This window comes from Tympanuchus pallidicinctus, unplaced genomic scaffold (assembly GCF_026119805.1).
Source record: "Tympanuchus pallidicinctus isolate F22 unplaced genomic scaffold, pur_lepc_1.0 scaffold10, whole genome shotgun sequence".
Classification (NCBI taxonomy): domain Eukaryota; kingdom Metazoa; phylum Chordata; class Aves; order Galliformes; family Phasianidae; genus Tympanuchus; species Tympanuchus pallidicinctus.
This window is the reverse complement of record NW_026294619.1, coordinates 4,356,317-4,371,258: the sequence shown is the minus strand read 5'-3', so window position 1 is coordinate 4,371,258 and position 14,942 is coordinate 4,356,317. Positions and strand designations below refer to the sequence as shown.

The window sequence follows — 14,942 nt, the reverse complement described above, 5'->3', positions numbered from 1 at the left end:
GTAGATGAGAACATTTGCTACCCCAATAGTAACAAACAGTCCTCCTTAAGAACCCTAAGCAAAAAAGATAACACGAGCTGTCCCCTTTAGTTTAAAGCATATCCCAAGTTCTGATTGGCACCAGAATGCCATCATATAAACAAATGTTCTCCTGCTGTTATTTACTTGACAGAAACTGGAAAATTACAGGCATTTTCTCTAAGACTTAGTCTTAGTTTGGCTGAATGATCTAAACAGGGAATAGTGTAGAAAGGCATCTAACTGATATAGGTACAAAGCAAATGTATCCTTCAAAATTAACCTTCATGTCTAACTTCTTAAACTGTTGATTCACTTTTCCCTATGTCCAACCTGCATTCTTTGGATTAACGCTTTTTTATTTCTTTTCATGTTCTTTATTCATTTTTCATCTACTTAGATTTTGATGGCAGAAACTACTTTTTCGTCTTTTAAATCACTACCCCTATTATGGAACATTTCTTCTTAAACATTCCTACTAAAGTTACAGCACCTTTTGCACAGCTAGTGCTTAAGAATCTAAAAGAGGAATTTGATAGAGAAGTATGAGTACATTAAACAACCTTAGTGCCACCGTCTGCTTTAAGAGAAATACAAAGAGAAAATAAATGGCATCAAAAGCGGTTTCATACACATGCTTTTTAACCCAACAGTGATCCTCTGGTCCGGCCTAATGGGTGTCTTACATCTCATATGCAAGCTGTAGAATATTATGTATTACAATTTGCAGGAAAATGTGGAGTTTTCCCTCTTCCACTGTTTCCTTCTCATTTATCTACTCCTGCTATCTCAAGCTTCTTTTCTTTTGCTGCTTCATAGAGAAATCTCCCTGGACACAGGTTGTCATTTTAATTCTGTGAAGATGATGATGATAAAAGGAAGCATAAAGGTCAGGAATTGGAAATCCTGATGAGGCCAAGCTATCTGAGGAAGTCTGATGCTAACAGATGTGAACTAGCCAGTGTCAGAAGACGTGAAGTCAGAGCACTAGGGGGATGCCCAGATAACTGTAACAAGGAGAAAACTACTAACAATATCATGGGTGTTGTGAATTAGTTCTGTCTTGGTTAATAAGCTTTGCTGGGAAACATGAACTTCTTCCTCTGATGATCTGGATCATGAGGATTGGAAAAATGTCTTAGCAATTTGGAGCCTTTCCTTCATGGGCACCACAATAACTATTAAACAGAATAATGTATAAATTACTCCACCAGACAGTTATTCTCCAGAGGCCTCCAAGATAGTTCCAGATGCTTTCCTTCCCAGCATCTCAGACCACATAAGTATGGAAAACACACATTTTTTAAAAAAATTGATATACTTGATTTGAAAGGAAAAGGACTTTGTAAAAGCTTTGTGTTGGTGGAGAAACAGATAGATGGATGATCAGTGGTGAACAGAGAAGTGTTCTCTCAACACTTACAGTAGGCCGTGGCAAGTTATTCCATAAGTATCCATTTATCTTTATCTCCCTTTGAGTGCCAGCCTATCAGTATGCTTCCTATCACAAAATATTGCTCACTACTTGGTTTGACCCTATTATTTCCCCTTTGTGAGAGTAGGTATTCGAGATACTCTCCTGAAAAAGAGAATGACATCTAGTTTATCCTCCGTTTTATCAAACGGGGAATTTGACAATAAGAAGAGATACAGAATCCTAGAATCACAAAGGTTGGAAAAGACCATGGACATCACCTTGTACAACCATCAAACCACACTTGTGTCTACTATACACAATGTTCCTCAGTGCCACATCTACCCTTTCCTTGAAAATCTCCAAGCACGGTGACTCCACCACCTCCTTGGGCAATCTGTTCCATTACATCACCACTTTTTCCAAGAATAATTTTTTCCTGCTATCTAACCTTAACCTCCCTTGGCTTAACTTAAGGGCATTACTTCTTGTCCTATTGCTAATTACCTGGGAGAAGAGGCTGATCCCCACCTCAAAACAACCTCCTTTCAGGCAGTTGTAGCGATGCATGCAGTTGTTGCGACTGAAATGCAGGACTTGGAACTTGGCCTTGTTAAAGCTCATACAATTGGACTCAGCCCATCGATCCAGCTTATCCACATCCAGGGCCTTACTACCCTCAGGAAGGTCATCACTTCCTCCCACCTTGATGTCATCTGAATACGTACTGAGGGTGCACAGCCCAGATTATCTATAAAGATATTAAACAGGACAGGCCCAGTACTGACCTCTGAAGAACATCACTAGTGATCAGCTGTCAGTTGGATTCAACTCCATTCATCACCAGTCACTGGGCAAAGGACGCTCACTGGACAGTCAAAGGTTTTACTAAAGTCTAGGTAGATTAATTTCATCCACAACATTTCCTTCAATAAACAGTTGGGTCAAGAACAGGCAGATCAAACAGGACCTGCCTTTCATGAATTCATGCTGGCTAGGCCTGATCTGAAAAGAATTCTACCTTGTTCATATGAACCTTGGCAGAAAGCATTAATTTTGTGAGTTAAATTCCCCAAAAAATGCATCCTCAGCTCCTTTTCACTGTGATCTGTATCAAGAATTCAGGAAAGGGAATCTCACTACCTGTTTACAAGTACAGAAGGCAGGAAAGATGGGGATTATCTGCATGTTTCAGCAGCCTTCTCTGCTGCATTGTATTTGGTCATTAGCTACTAATGAAAATCACTAGTCAGGGTTAAACAAGGCTAAGAAAAAGAGGTGTGTGTGCTCACAAGAGACTGATGTTAATAGCTCTCTAATAGGAACTGATCTAGGACACTAAATTCCTTGAGGTTTATGAACTGGACTCAAAGTAATTTTGTTACTGAACAGGAATGCCAGTCTGAAAGATAACTCCTGAAGACCAATGTGGTATTAAAGAGCAAGCCTTCTTTATTGTGGCACTGGATCCACAGCGGATCACCCCATTTAACATGCACGCCCAGCACAAAAAGTCTTCAAAAAGTCTTCTCAATACATTTAAAGCTGCATAAGCATTATTGAATGTGTGTGAATTGAATGCTGTTTCTGCATCAGAACAAAGTAAGAATTTTGTTAATTTCATGGCCTCTGCTACCATTTGGGTCCTTTATTAAACTAATAGTTCTTTTCAGGGGGCCCTTCTACTTTACTGGGGTTCTCTGATAAGTCTTCATTGCTAATCCCCTACATAAATCTTCCCCAACAGCACATACTTAGTATATAAGCTATACATATATACATATAAGCTAGTAACAACTTATGTATAGCCAGCATTGAAGATAAATGTCACACACATTGCAAGAGCATCCTGCGCAAATTAAAAGGACAATTCCTTACGTGCCGCAGGGAGTGCCTGAAGAAGGTATTAAGGAAGATCGGGCACCTCCCCTCCGTATTCTTTGTTTAACAAGGACTCTGAACAAAATCACCATATCAATATGATCAAGAAGAATGTTGAGACGTCTTGGAAACGACAGGACTGACACCAGATAACAAATAAATTTACAAATGTAAACCTTCTGATAAGACTGTGAACCTGGAGTACCGGCCAGTGGGGAAACGGGGGGGGGGGGGGGGGGGGAAGAAAGCAGGGGAGGGAGGAGGCAACGGGGGAAAACAGGATATAAAGGCTGTCATGCTGTGTTCATAGGTGTGCTCCTGCTTGCAGGATGCCCACCATTGCAATCGCGAATAAAATCTGCTTTTATCAGAGATATCGTCCTGACAAAAATTATTTGGATATTTCCAACAAATGGATGCTACAAACAATTTGGTACAATCTGACTGGATTAAGGCTGCTTGGTGAGTTTTGTTTGGCTACAAATTTGATTGGCAAATCTAGTGGCTAGTGTTTAGTCATTAATCTTCTTTACTTGCCTATCTATCTGCTGCCTCGTTTCCTTATGGTTTACCACCATGATTACTCAAAATGTCATAAAACATAAGTAGCACAAGACACATTATAAAACATATAGCAAAACATAATGTAGACATTAAAATATACATCATGACATATTGATATAATTGTGACAACGTGAGTCACTCCATGTAAGGCAAAGGTATTTTGGTTGTGCCTGGCATAAACAGAGCTCTCTCTTAAAAAAAGCCTCATCTAATCTGTTTACTTCTTCAAGTGAAATTGAAACACCTTCCCTACTTCAACAGAGAAACAATTGAAATTCACTCCTTAAGGATGAAAGAGGAGTGGTGCATGGAAGAGACACATAATGAATGGTAAAAAACAAAAACAACACAATCTCATGCAGATTTTGAGGATGATTTTTCCAAGCTATCTTCCTTGATTTTCAACACTGAAAACCATACCCATTTAAAGTGCAACCGAAGTACTTGCAATGATTGTGTTAGAGAAGCTAGTACACAAACCACAGTAGCATAAAAGAAGCAGTAGTTCACTCAAACAAGTTCTAGAGATTGCCCTGTTCAACGCAGCCTCTCCCTTTCTGCAGGGAACTATGTCCAGATCCAAGTTCTGGAGTTGTCCTTTACATTGTTCTAAGCAGTCCAAAGTTGGTGTTTCCCATAAGAGCTGGACTTGTTAGGTTTAACTCCAAAGTAAATGTGATATTCTGACAAAGAATACTAGAATCTTACACAAGCCCAAGCTGGTATCAGTTCTTTCAGCATGTCTCAGAGCGTATCAGTTCGTCACAAGATCCAGCAACACCCACATGTGGGTGCACATGTGCACACACACACACACACACACACACATACACTCAGTCACTCACCTACAGAATGCCTGGCTCGAGAAAAAGACTACTGTCTCAGGCTCTGCTCAGGCCTGCCACTCTTTTAAACATGAGACAGTGGGAAACTTTCTGTGAAATTCAAGTGGCCTTTGTTAAGTGCCTCCCCGCCTCTCCCCTTTTTTTTGTCCAGTAAATATGATGTAGAGATCCCAATGGACTCATTCTAAGAAACTCCTGTAAAATGGTTTTGTCCCCTTTCTATGAAGCAAGTTCTGATTGGAGGGGTATTCACAAACCATATAGGAAAGAATGGGTTTGAAAACGCAAAGGCCATTCTTACTCAGATGGGCAATGAATAGGAGTTTGGGCAGTTAAAAAAAAAAAAAGAGACAGAGAGAGAGAAAGAAAAAAGAGGAAGAAAAAAGGGGGAAAAAAAAAAAGCCCAGTCAACAGCGCAGATTATGCACATTTGCAATCCTCCTGAGCTGCAATTTGAAGCTGGCATGGCATAAAGGTGAAACATATTACTGCGCAACTTTGAAAAAAGCTCCAGTTCCCCATATGCAAATGTACCGATTAAACTGTCAGGCTATTCACAGAAACATGCATGGAATTCATCCTCAGCCAGTAAGAAGGAGCACAACATGGATGGGAAAGGGAAAAACTTTTGTTGTGCAATACATGACTGAATGCTTAGATTAGTGTTTTCTTCAATCTCTTCCACCCCTCCTGCTGACTTTTATGCTAAGGGTGTTCTAAGGAAGGCAGATTTTTACCATGACAATGACAGTGACAATCTCTCCAAGTACAGTGCCAGAGGGTACTGAGGGTACAAAGGCAGAAGGAAACAGCAGGCAGTGGACTCTCAGAAGATGTTTTAAAATACGTGGAAGTAAAGCCGAGAGATATATCAAGCATAGCTTGAAGGAAGATTTCTATACATTAAAGCTACAGTACATAGATCTTCACAAAAGTGGAAAGGTACAGCTCACAAAAGCAACTTTTTTTGTCAGAAATGTAGTGAATGATCCTAGCAAATGCATGATGTAGCACGGTTACAAAGTTGTACAGAATGCTGAAGACTGCTGGTCATACACAAATGGCTATGCTGTATGTTTTAAAATGTAAGGGGTTTTTTGTACAGCCACTAGATGTCCCTTTCTGCAAAGCCAACGTTTGTTGCTTTAAAGCTCATACCTGTAAGGTATCACAGAATTTGATTTTCTCTATTGTCCTTCAAAATCACAGTCTCCCAAAGCATACTGCTCAATGATGACTGACCATTCCTAGAAACAGTGATGAGGAAACCACTGCAGCTGCTGTAAGCCCGCAGTATCTCAGTGCATGGCCTTCCCCTGGAGCAAGCTGCCAGTGTTGCTGGAATCCAGGCTCTTTTTTGGAACTTACTGTGTGGTCTTTCACAGCAATAACTTTGCAGGGGGAACTCCAAAGGCTCTACTCTTAACTTCATACTTCAAGGGTGAAATAGTCACCTCATATACTTCAGAGCTGGTAGGCCTATTGAAACATAAATGGATTGAGTTTTAGCCTCAATTTTCTGAAGAAGCATCCAGAAAATTGTATGGCAATTCATCTCATTGGTACTTAGACAAGATTAACTAGAACTATTTTGATACTGCTGCTTTAACTTGTCTTCCTGACAAGCTTCTCAGGCCTTGCATTGAGAAGATCTCCCACTGAGTGACTGAAGAAAAGCTGGAGGCATTTTTATCTCCTATCGAGTATGTGCACCTGTAATCCAGTTCCTGGAAGCACCACAAACTAAATTAACCTGCTGCTGCTGGAGACCAGCATCTACTCTTTACTCTCTGTCCCAGCAGTGGTTTGTTTTGGTTATCTCTAACCTTTGCCCCCCAAATCAAGTGCTGGAGGATCACAGCCTGCTGGCTATAGCAAAAGGATGTGTTAAGTTCTTCATACAGTCATCACGTTTACTCCGCTTCCTCGTAGCAGGAACAATTTAGTTACACCATGCGCTCAGAAATTTGCCTAAGACATTTGCAAAAACCACAAATGCGTGGGATTTCCACTCTCTCCTCAGACAGACTGTCTACCATCTTTATAATAAGAAAGTTTTCCTAGTATTCTACTTGGAAATCAGTTAATCATCCTTTTCTCCAACAGACGTAGAGAAGTGTTGACTATTTTCCTTTCTATAGCAGCCTCCCACGTACTGGAAAATGCCTCACATTTCTTCTTTAAGCCTGTCTTTCCTAGAAAATCCAAACTCTGTTCTCCCCATCACACTCATTGGACATACATACTCTCATTCTTTTCTTCCGTCTTCTACTCCATTTGTCCTTCTTTCACTTAAAAATGCACTGCCCTAAAGCAGGTTAAGTGTTCTAGCTGAGCAATGTTGTAATGATTATACCACTAAGTCACAGTGTATGTTTTTATGCCTGCATTGTGTCTCGTGGTATATTTTGCAGTGTGTCTTGGGCTACCTACATTTTGCAGTCTCTTGAAGGTAGCACATAGGTAGGGAAGTAAAGAACATTAACAACTAAACATTAGCCACTAGATTTGCCAATCCAATGTACAGCCAAACGAAACTCACCAAGTGGCCTTAATCCAATCAGATTGCACCAAATAGTTTGTAGCAATCAATCAGTAATGCTTATGTGGCTTTAAATGTAATGAGTAAAATGTATATAATGTGGAGACTTTTTGTGCACATAACATGTACACCCAACCCTGTGCATCCAGCACCGCAATAGAGAATGCCTACTTTTTTAAAATCCACATTGGTCTTAAGAAGTCATCTTTCAGACTGGAGTTTTTGTTCAGCAACAGTGCGAATGAAACACTTGCCTGAGACATCTCAGATACAATACTATTAAATACCTTACAGGATAAATACAATCAAGCAAGTAAAGCCCTGTTATCAAAATGAAACTCTACTGATTTTCCTTAAAAAAAAAAAAAAGCATGTCTCAGTAAAGAATGCTTAATTTGGAATGAAAAATCTGAAGTCTTGCATAAACATGGCAGTTCATTACAAATACAGCATTTCTATCACAACATATGAAAGCCCCACAATTACCATAGGAAGTTTTCTCATTTCCATACATCAGCATCTCCTGTTCCAACCTTAGTAATCAAAAACCACGGGTGCATTCTTCAGCTCCAATGACCTGATTTATCCCTAGTGATGAAGTTTTATGTTCTGTTGTTCTGAAATTAGTTATTCTAAAATAAAACTGCATGAATGGAGTAAAAATTCATATCTGGTGTTGCCGTTGACAAAATTAGTCCTACATCAGGTTTCAACTCTCTGAGACTGCATTTAACAGAAGGACACTTTTCCACTCAAAGAAGTGACCTGAATTTAAAATCCTGAAAACCCAGTAGTGGCTGACTTCTTAGTACATCCCAATGATGCCAGGGAGACCGATTTATCCAATTCTGTTTGGATTGATTCTTCTGAATATTTGGCCTCATTCTGAAAAGGGGCCTTCAAGGCATAAAACCTGCATGGAGTTTCAGGAGCACAGGAAGAACATTTGTATCCTCAGCAGGAGATCTGACCAGGAGCAGCTCTTGCTTTCTGTTGCTTTAAAGGTTTGCTGGAGTTCTCACCCAATCATCTGCTTGAACATCTTGAAAATCAGTATCTCCTTCTATAATATCTATCCAAAACAAACACCAGATGACACTACACGAATTGCCCTAACCCTACCAGATTGTTGTTAGAATCAAAATATGTAGCAGTCTACATTTAACAGGAAGTACTGTATTTTTACCAGCGCAACATCTATTAATGTGTCAGTAATAAAATCTATGGAAAAAAGAATCACTGTGTTCTGAAAGCTGTCAAACTTCTCTAAATTTCATAGTCTAATAACTACGTTTATTTGAAAGACAGAAATGCATGCACACACGAACACAACCTTATTCTCCAAGGAGCAAACATATAGAGTAGATGGCTAATCAGAGTTTGTTTAAACTTTTTTGAGAAGACAGGCTTTTTCTGCAGGCTAAGCAATGTTCAGCAAATGTCCTACGGATGATTTATTTAGCTAATTGCCCCGTTCTTTTTAGCATCCATAGTGATGAGATATCAATTTTTCACCAAACAGAAAACTAAACCATAGGTGTTCTGCACTTAAAATTGCTTCTATATCCAGCAGTCCTAAATCCTCAACGCTGAGCACAAAAGCCGCTATTTCAGGCAAGATGCTTGGGGTGCAGGCACTGAATCACTTCCCTGTGCTTTGCCTGGAAGTCTGCAGGAAGAGTCCATTAGCCATAACCCCATTTACTTCTCATCTGCAGGGCAGCAATGAGTCTGTGCCTCACTTTGCTTTGCATGTAAAAGAGGGATAGCGTCATGTGCCCAGTTCTGCAGAAGGACTGGGTGCCTCAATTAATCTTTATCCAAGAAATGCAGAACAACTTGTGAAGAGCAGTAGAGAAAGACCAAGAATTAATTCCAGAAGACACACAAGATTTTGTTCTCCAGGCTTACAAAATCAAGATTTCCTCTGCCCTGCTCTAGTGCCTTGATTCCTTTATGCCTCTTGATGCTGAACATACTACTTACAACTGCACATACACAATGTCAACAGAAGAACCATGAGGGCTGTTGCTATAGCTGCACTGACAGGTATTGCGCCTGGATGGCAATCTCACAATATGGGTGCTAGTTCTTGTGCCCCGACTACCTGTAACCAATTTTCATTTGCAAAAGGTGGGATCAGCAAACCACTGAAAACAGAAAGTGAGAAAACCACCCTTTTGCAAGAGGAATCAGAGAAAGTAATGTAGCCACATGATGGCACCATTTCCTAGGAAGAGAAACCAGGCTCGGCTCGGCTCCTCTTCGTTAGGGAACATTTTAATATTCTAAATGAAAACTGTTTCAACTGCATTCGCTTGTTCCCAGAGAGCTCATACACGATTATGCCAAGGCCCAGCATGGCCCAACTGTTCTAATTGGCTATAAGTTTAAGGCATTTGGGCTCTTTAAAAACCTAGGTGCATACATGTATTGCTGGATTTCCTCTGCTGTGCCAGGTGCTGTCACTCAGAAGGCATTCTGTACCAGTGGGTATGTTGCAAAAGAGCCACTGATTAGGAAAGAAGTAAGATAGGCCAACAATGCCCATGGAATTAAGCTGAAATACTCTTAATTTAAACAAAGGATGAGGGACATTTCTTGGGAAAAACAACAAACTTTAGAAAAATACAGGCAACCATGGTGATGTATTTTGATACTCAATGGTCCATATTAAAAGCTTACTATATTAATTCAGAATGTTTTCGCCTAATTTAAGGGCTTTTGCATAAATCCTAATAATGTATTTCAGATTGTAAGGACAGTGAATGGGGAGTCCTCTTTGGTCATCTCTCTGTGTTGGATTCTAGAAATTTATGTCCCCTCTCAAAAACATCAGGAGGAGAAAGGGCTGAGGGTGGGATCTGAGTTTTGAGAAGGAAGGAATTCAAGGGCTAATAGTTAAAATATATTAAAATGTGTCTCCAAAAGAGACAATTGCTATTCCACAAACCCTTTCAGATTTGCGCTGTATTGTTAGGTTTTCCCCCAGGCAGAGAGACAAGGAGGAAAAGCTTATCAGTTTGAGCATGGTTAAATACAGTAAGCCTGAAAGCCTATGGGCTTTGGTTAAAAGGAAAATATAGATTAAAACCTCTTAAGATAATTAACTGTTTAGAAGGTTTCTATTGAAGCTAAAATCTTCTGTGGGGAGTTGTAGTAGCAGTCTGTTAGGAGAAGGGTGCAGTTGGGCAGAAATGGTTGGCTTTGGTGGGAGAACTGCAGTCTGCTTATATCCTACATGTTTCCAGAGAAAGGCCTTAAGATGTAGGAGATTTTTTTCTGGTCACAGACGTAGTGGTTGATGGGACAAACAAGGAATGGAGGAGAAGCTGTAAATGCCAGTCCCCATGACTGGGAAAAAGACTCTTTTGTATCTTCCAGTGGCTGTGCCTCGCTCAGTTCTGGCTAGAGGAAAGCTATCACATGAAAAAAGCTACATTTTACTTGGTTATTTTTTTTCCATTTATCTTTTTTATCTGTCAGTGAAAGAGTAATTGTTAACTAGTACAACTGGGTGCTTTGGTGAATATCTCAACTTAGAAATATTGTGAGACAGATATTCATACTGCACTAGACTGTGGCTTCTTTATTTTGAGTTTAGGGGGTAAGCGTTCAGGCCTGCCTCTAATTCAGATTCAAAACCCAGTGGGAAACAGTACATGCTCATATCAGTGATGCTGAAGGCCACAGGGAAAATCTCTGTCCTCAATGAGACCTCTGCAATCCTAGGGAACAGGCACATTCCAAAACCACCTGCTTGTTTTGATAGGAAGAACAGTGTAGGACAGAATGCTCTAAACTAATAGATGACAGTAATAAGAAAGAACACAGCTTTCATGGGTGACTTGACACCATCAGATAGGTCTGTACTGTTAAACGTACGTTATCAGTTCTGGTATTTTTTTTTTCTTTACAGGGAAAAGGCTCGGGAACTACAGGTAAGCACATGCATACAGACACTAACAGGTGAGACTACTCTTGTGCTTGAGAGTTATTTCTCAGGTCTGCCTTCAGGCACATTTTACCCTCTACTCAGCCAAAAGACATTAGAGATAACATCTAGGGGTTTTACTTTTGAATGCAGGGAGGGCTATGCCTCCTTTTGAAACACTACATGGGATCAAAGCACAAGGTATTTTTGTTGAAGTTGACACGGCCACACATACAGGCATGAAGCTCTGGGGAGAAGTCCCTTGCTCTGTTTTTATTTCCTCTATCATACCCCTTTTCACACAAAAATTGCTACTTTGTGTGTATTTTTTTTTCTCTGTGTAACATCAATAAATTACACGTTATCACTCCTATCATCTAGTTATAAAGAGCCTTTCAAGATTTTTAATAGATGCACAATATTGCTACACTTCCATTTTCACTGGTTAAGATCTCAAAAATAGCTGTAGTGAGATTACTCTTAATTTATACTACTTCTCTCTCCTGGGTTTTCAAGAAGAAGCATTTCACCACATGTCACAGATTGATACAGAGTATATATTGCTCATCCCAACTGGGCAGAGCTCCCTTCAGTGTTTAACACAACAAAGCTAATAGGAGAAGGGGTTCTAGGATTTGTTTATCCTGTTGTTTTTTTTTCTTCCCCCTTTTTTTTTTTTTTTTTCTTTTTCTTTTTCATAGGCACGGTTAATTCATTGTGGAGCTATTTCTGCTGACAGATTAACTAGATATCTTGAATTCTCTTTATATTCCAGTTACTGAGTGGCAGATGGGCAAATCTAGATCTCGCGTTATTTTAGTCTTGTAAATGACTTTATGGACAATGAAAATACATATAGAAAACAAATAAAAAGATGGCATGATAGCATTCTCTTAAGAAACAATGATACTTAGTGCACTCTGGAACCAAGTATAGTCCTTGGCCAACAAGAACACACTGTTGTGATCTACCATACATTCATGAGGCTGCCAGAACAAATGCTTTGATAGCAAGGAAGGAGTTTAACAGCACTCACATGGCTTACAACTGATTTTTACCTATAGAATAGATCAAACATCGTGTTTCTTGTGGAAACAGGTGATTCCTACCCCCTGTGGCATTCCCTAGCACATTTTATAAACATCAGTAGGCAGTATTAAGCAGCAGCTTGCTTTTATTTCTCAGGTTCTCTCCCAGTACCATGTTAAGACTGCACTTCAAAACTATTTGGAATGAATGAGCTCCCTTTGGTCAGACATGAACAATAAAATAATCGTTCTGGTTTTGTTTTATTTTGTTATTTTATTTGAATTCTGCTCTAGCCCTACCTTGTTCTAAAGTTATTGAGTGGGATCAAGGATTATATGGCTGTTCTACCTTGGCTAAACAAGAGGAAAGAAGAGAAAATGACCACGGAAGCTGAGATAAAAAGAGCAAAAAGCTCTAGTGCTAAACAAGTCACAGCGATGAAAAGGAACAGAAGGTGACCAAGTCTATTTTTACATTTGTAGATTTGAAGTTGCATAGTTGTAACAAACCTGACAAGTAATGTGCCAGACAATGCTTCCCCAAGCACGGAAGGTGTCTCCTCACAGCATACAAAGGACAAACCAAGAGATACAGAAGCACTGAGTTACACAGGGTTTCAGTAACACACAGCAGAACAAAAGATGGTAGATGTGGCTGCTTCAGCTTTCTTTTAGGAAGAGTCACCTGTCAAACACAGGAAAATCATTTGTGTTTGACCACTACATGAAGGGTCCCTCTGTGGACCATGCTAAGGAAATGGTACATTTAGTTCAGTCATCTCAACTGATTAGGACTGAGGAGATGACAGCAGAAGCATGCATGATTAAGATATGAAATAGCAACTATTGGCATGATCATTTCTACAGTATTCTCCTGCACTGTTTCCTTTTGTACTATTAGCTATAAGACTGCTTACATTCTCTGAACAGGAGAAAAAACTTCATAACTTTGATGGTGACAGAGCACTGGAGCAGGCTGCCCAGAGAGGTTATGGAGTCTCTTCTGGAGATACTCTAAACCTGTCTGAATGTGTTTCTCTGCAATCTACTCCAGGGAACCTGCTTTAGCAGAGGGGTTGGACTAGATGATCCCCAGAGGCCCCTTCCAACCTCTATGGCTCTTTGACTGTGTGATTCTGTGATCTTCAGGAGGGACAACTAGTAAAAGAAAAGAAATAAATAAAAGAGGAAGTTAGAAAGGGTCTTAAAGGAAAAGAGAAGGAATTTAAATCCATAAGATCATCAGGAAGGTGGCCTTAATAACATTGATATTAGACTCCATATGCAAAGACAACAACAATAACAAATATAAAGAAAAAAGAAAAACAATACAATGGTTAAATAATGAAGTATAAGAGCTCATCAAAGCTGAAAATGTATCTTTCCTAACAAGGAAATCATGCCCAAGTGACACTAATAGAACAGAGCATAAACTGTTGCAGGCTAGATGTAAAACAAAGATTAGGCAGGACAAAGGGGAAATTTAAAGAAAAACAGCTAGGAGTATAAAGACAAATACTGTAATAAAATATTTTTTAAACACATCAGATAAAGGAAGCTTACAGGGCAATGACTGGTACCTAAGAAGTGCCTTAGATTATGTAGTTTGATAGATTAAACAGGCAAGGAGCAGAGTCAGTGGGTTGGCTGGACTACAGATTTATGAAAGCAATAAAAGTAATCAAAGAGGTTACAGAAATTATGCAGTGGAATTTTGCTTTAATTTTCAGAATGGAAGATGATGGGAGAAGGTAAACCACCTCAAGGAAGATAGGAAGAAAGCACTGTCCTGGAGACAGTTATCGAAAAAAATACAAAACCAAATCACAACAAAAAAAGCCAACAACAAAACCATAATAAAAACAAACAAACAAACACAGACCAACCAACGAACGAGAAACCAAGACCAGCAATGGAGCATTACTACGTCTTTATAAACAGTGATAAACACTTGAGAGTTGCATATTTTTCACTGTTCACCCAGTGAGTGAAATAGTTGAAAGTCTCATTTAAGGGAGGGATTTGCAAAAAGGCTTGCAACTTAATGGTAACAAAAATCTGTGGGAGGTAGACTCTGAAGGCATGAACATGTACAGACTACCAGTGTTTTACTGGACAGTTACAGTATATCTCAGTGCTTCAGCAAACTTACAAATACTGGTGTATTATCAAAATCTTAAAATCTTAATAGAAAATTTAGAATTTTAAAGAGTAATACATCTTTTATTCTTATTCCTTGTACTTAGAAGTAATACATATGCTGGGGACATATCTTCAAGCTCTCCCTTGAAAGCATGAAAGCTAGACACTCTCGTGGCTTTTTCCAATCAAAGCTGAAGTTATGCATGTGATCACTTACAGTTCTCCAAGGGGAGACCAGTAAGAAAAGCACTGAATGCCACAATGACTGACAGGCTAGCATCAAGTCAGTGTTACAGGGTCATCTAATAAGAGAATCACCATTAAAGATAAACAAATTTTTAAATATCCTTTAAGTAACTTTCCCTGTGATTTAAGCATCAGTAAAAGTTAAGTTCCAAAGTCACACAGTTGTTTCTGAAAACATACTCATTGACTTCATAACTGAACTACCATATGTTTTTAGTCATTTCTCAAGAGAAGAAAAGCCCAAGAGATCAACCTGACAAAACTCACTTAGACACGTAGGAATATAGAGACCAGTTCAGATTGGTAGTATAATATCACTAACACTTTG

At 39.3% G+C, this 14,942-nt stretch overlaps 1 protein-coding gene across 20 annotated transcripts in view; it reads right to left on the bottom strand.

The window, feature by feature from the left end:
* ZBTB20 (zinc finger and BTB domain containing 20) overlaps positions 1-14,942 on the bottom strand; it is a 466,833-nt gene that overhangs the window by 26,489 nt on the left and 425,402 nt on the right. The gene's annotated exons all lie outside the window — the stretch shown is intronic.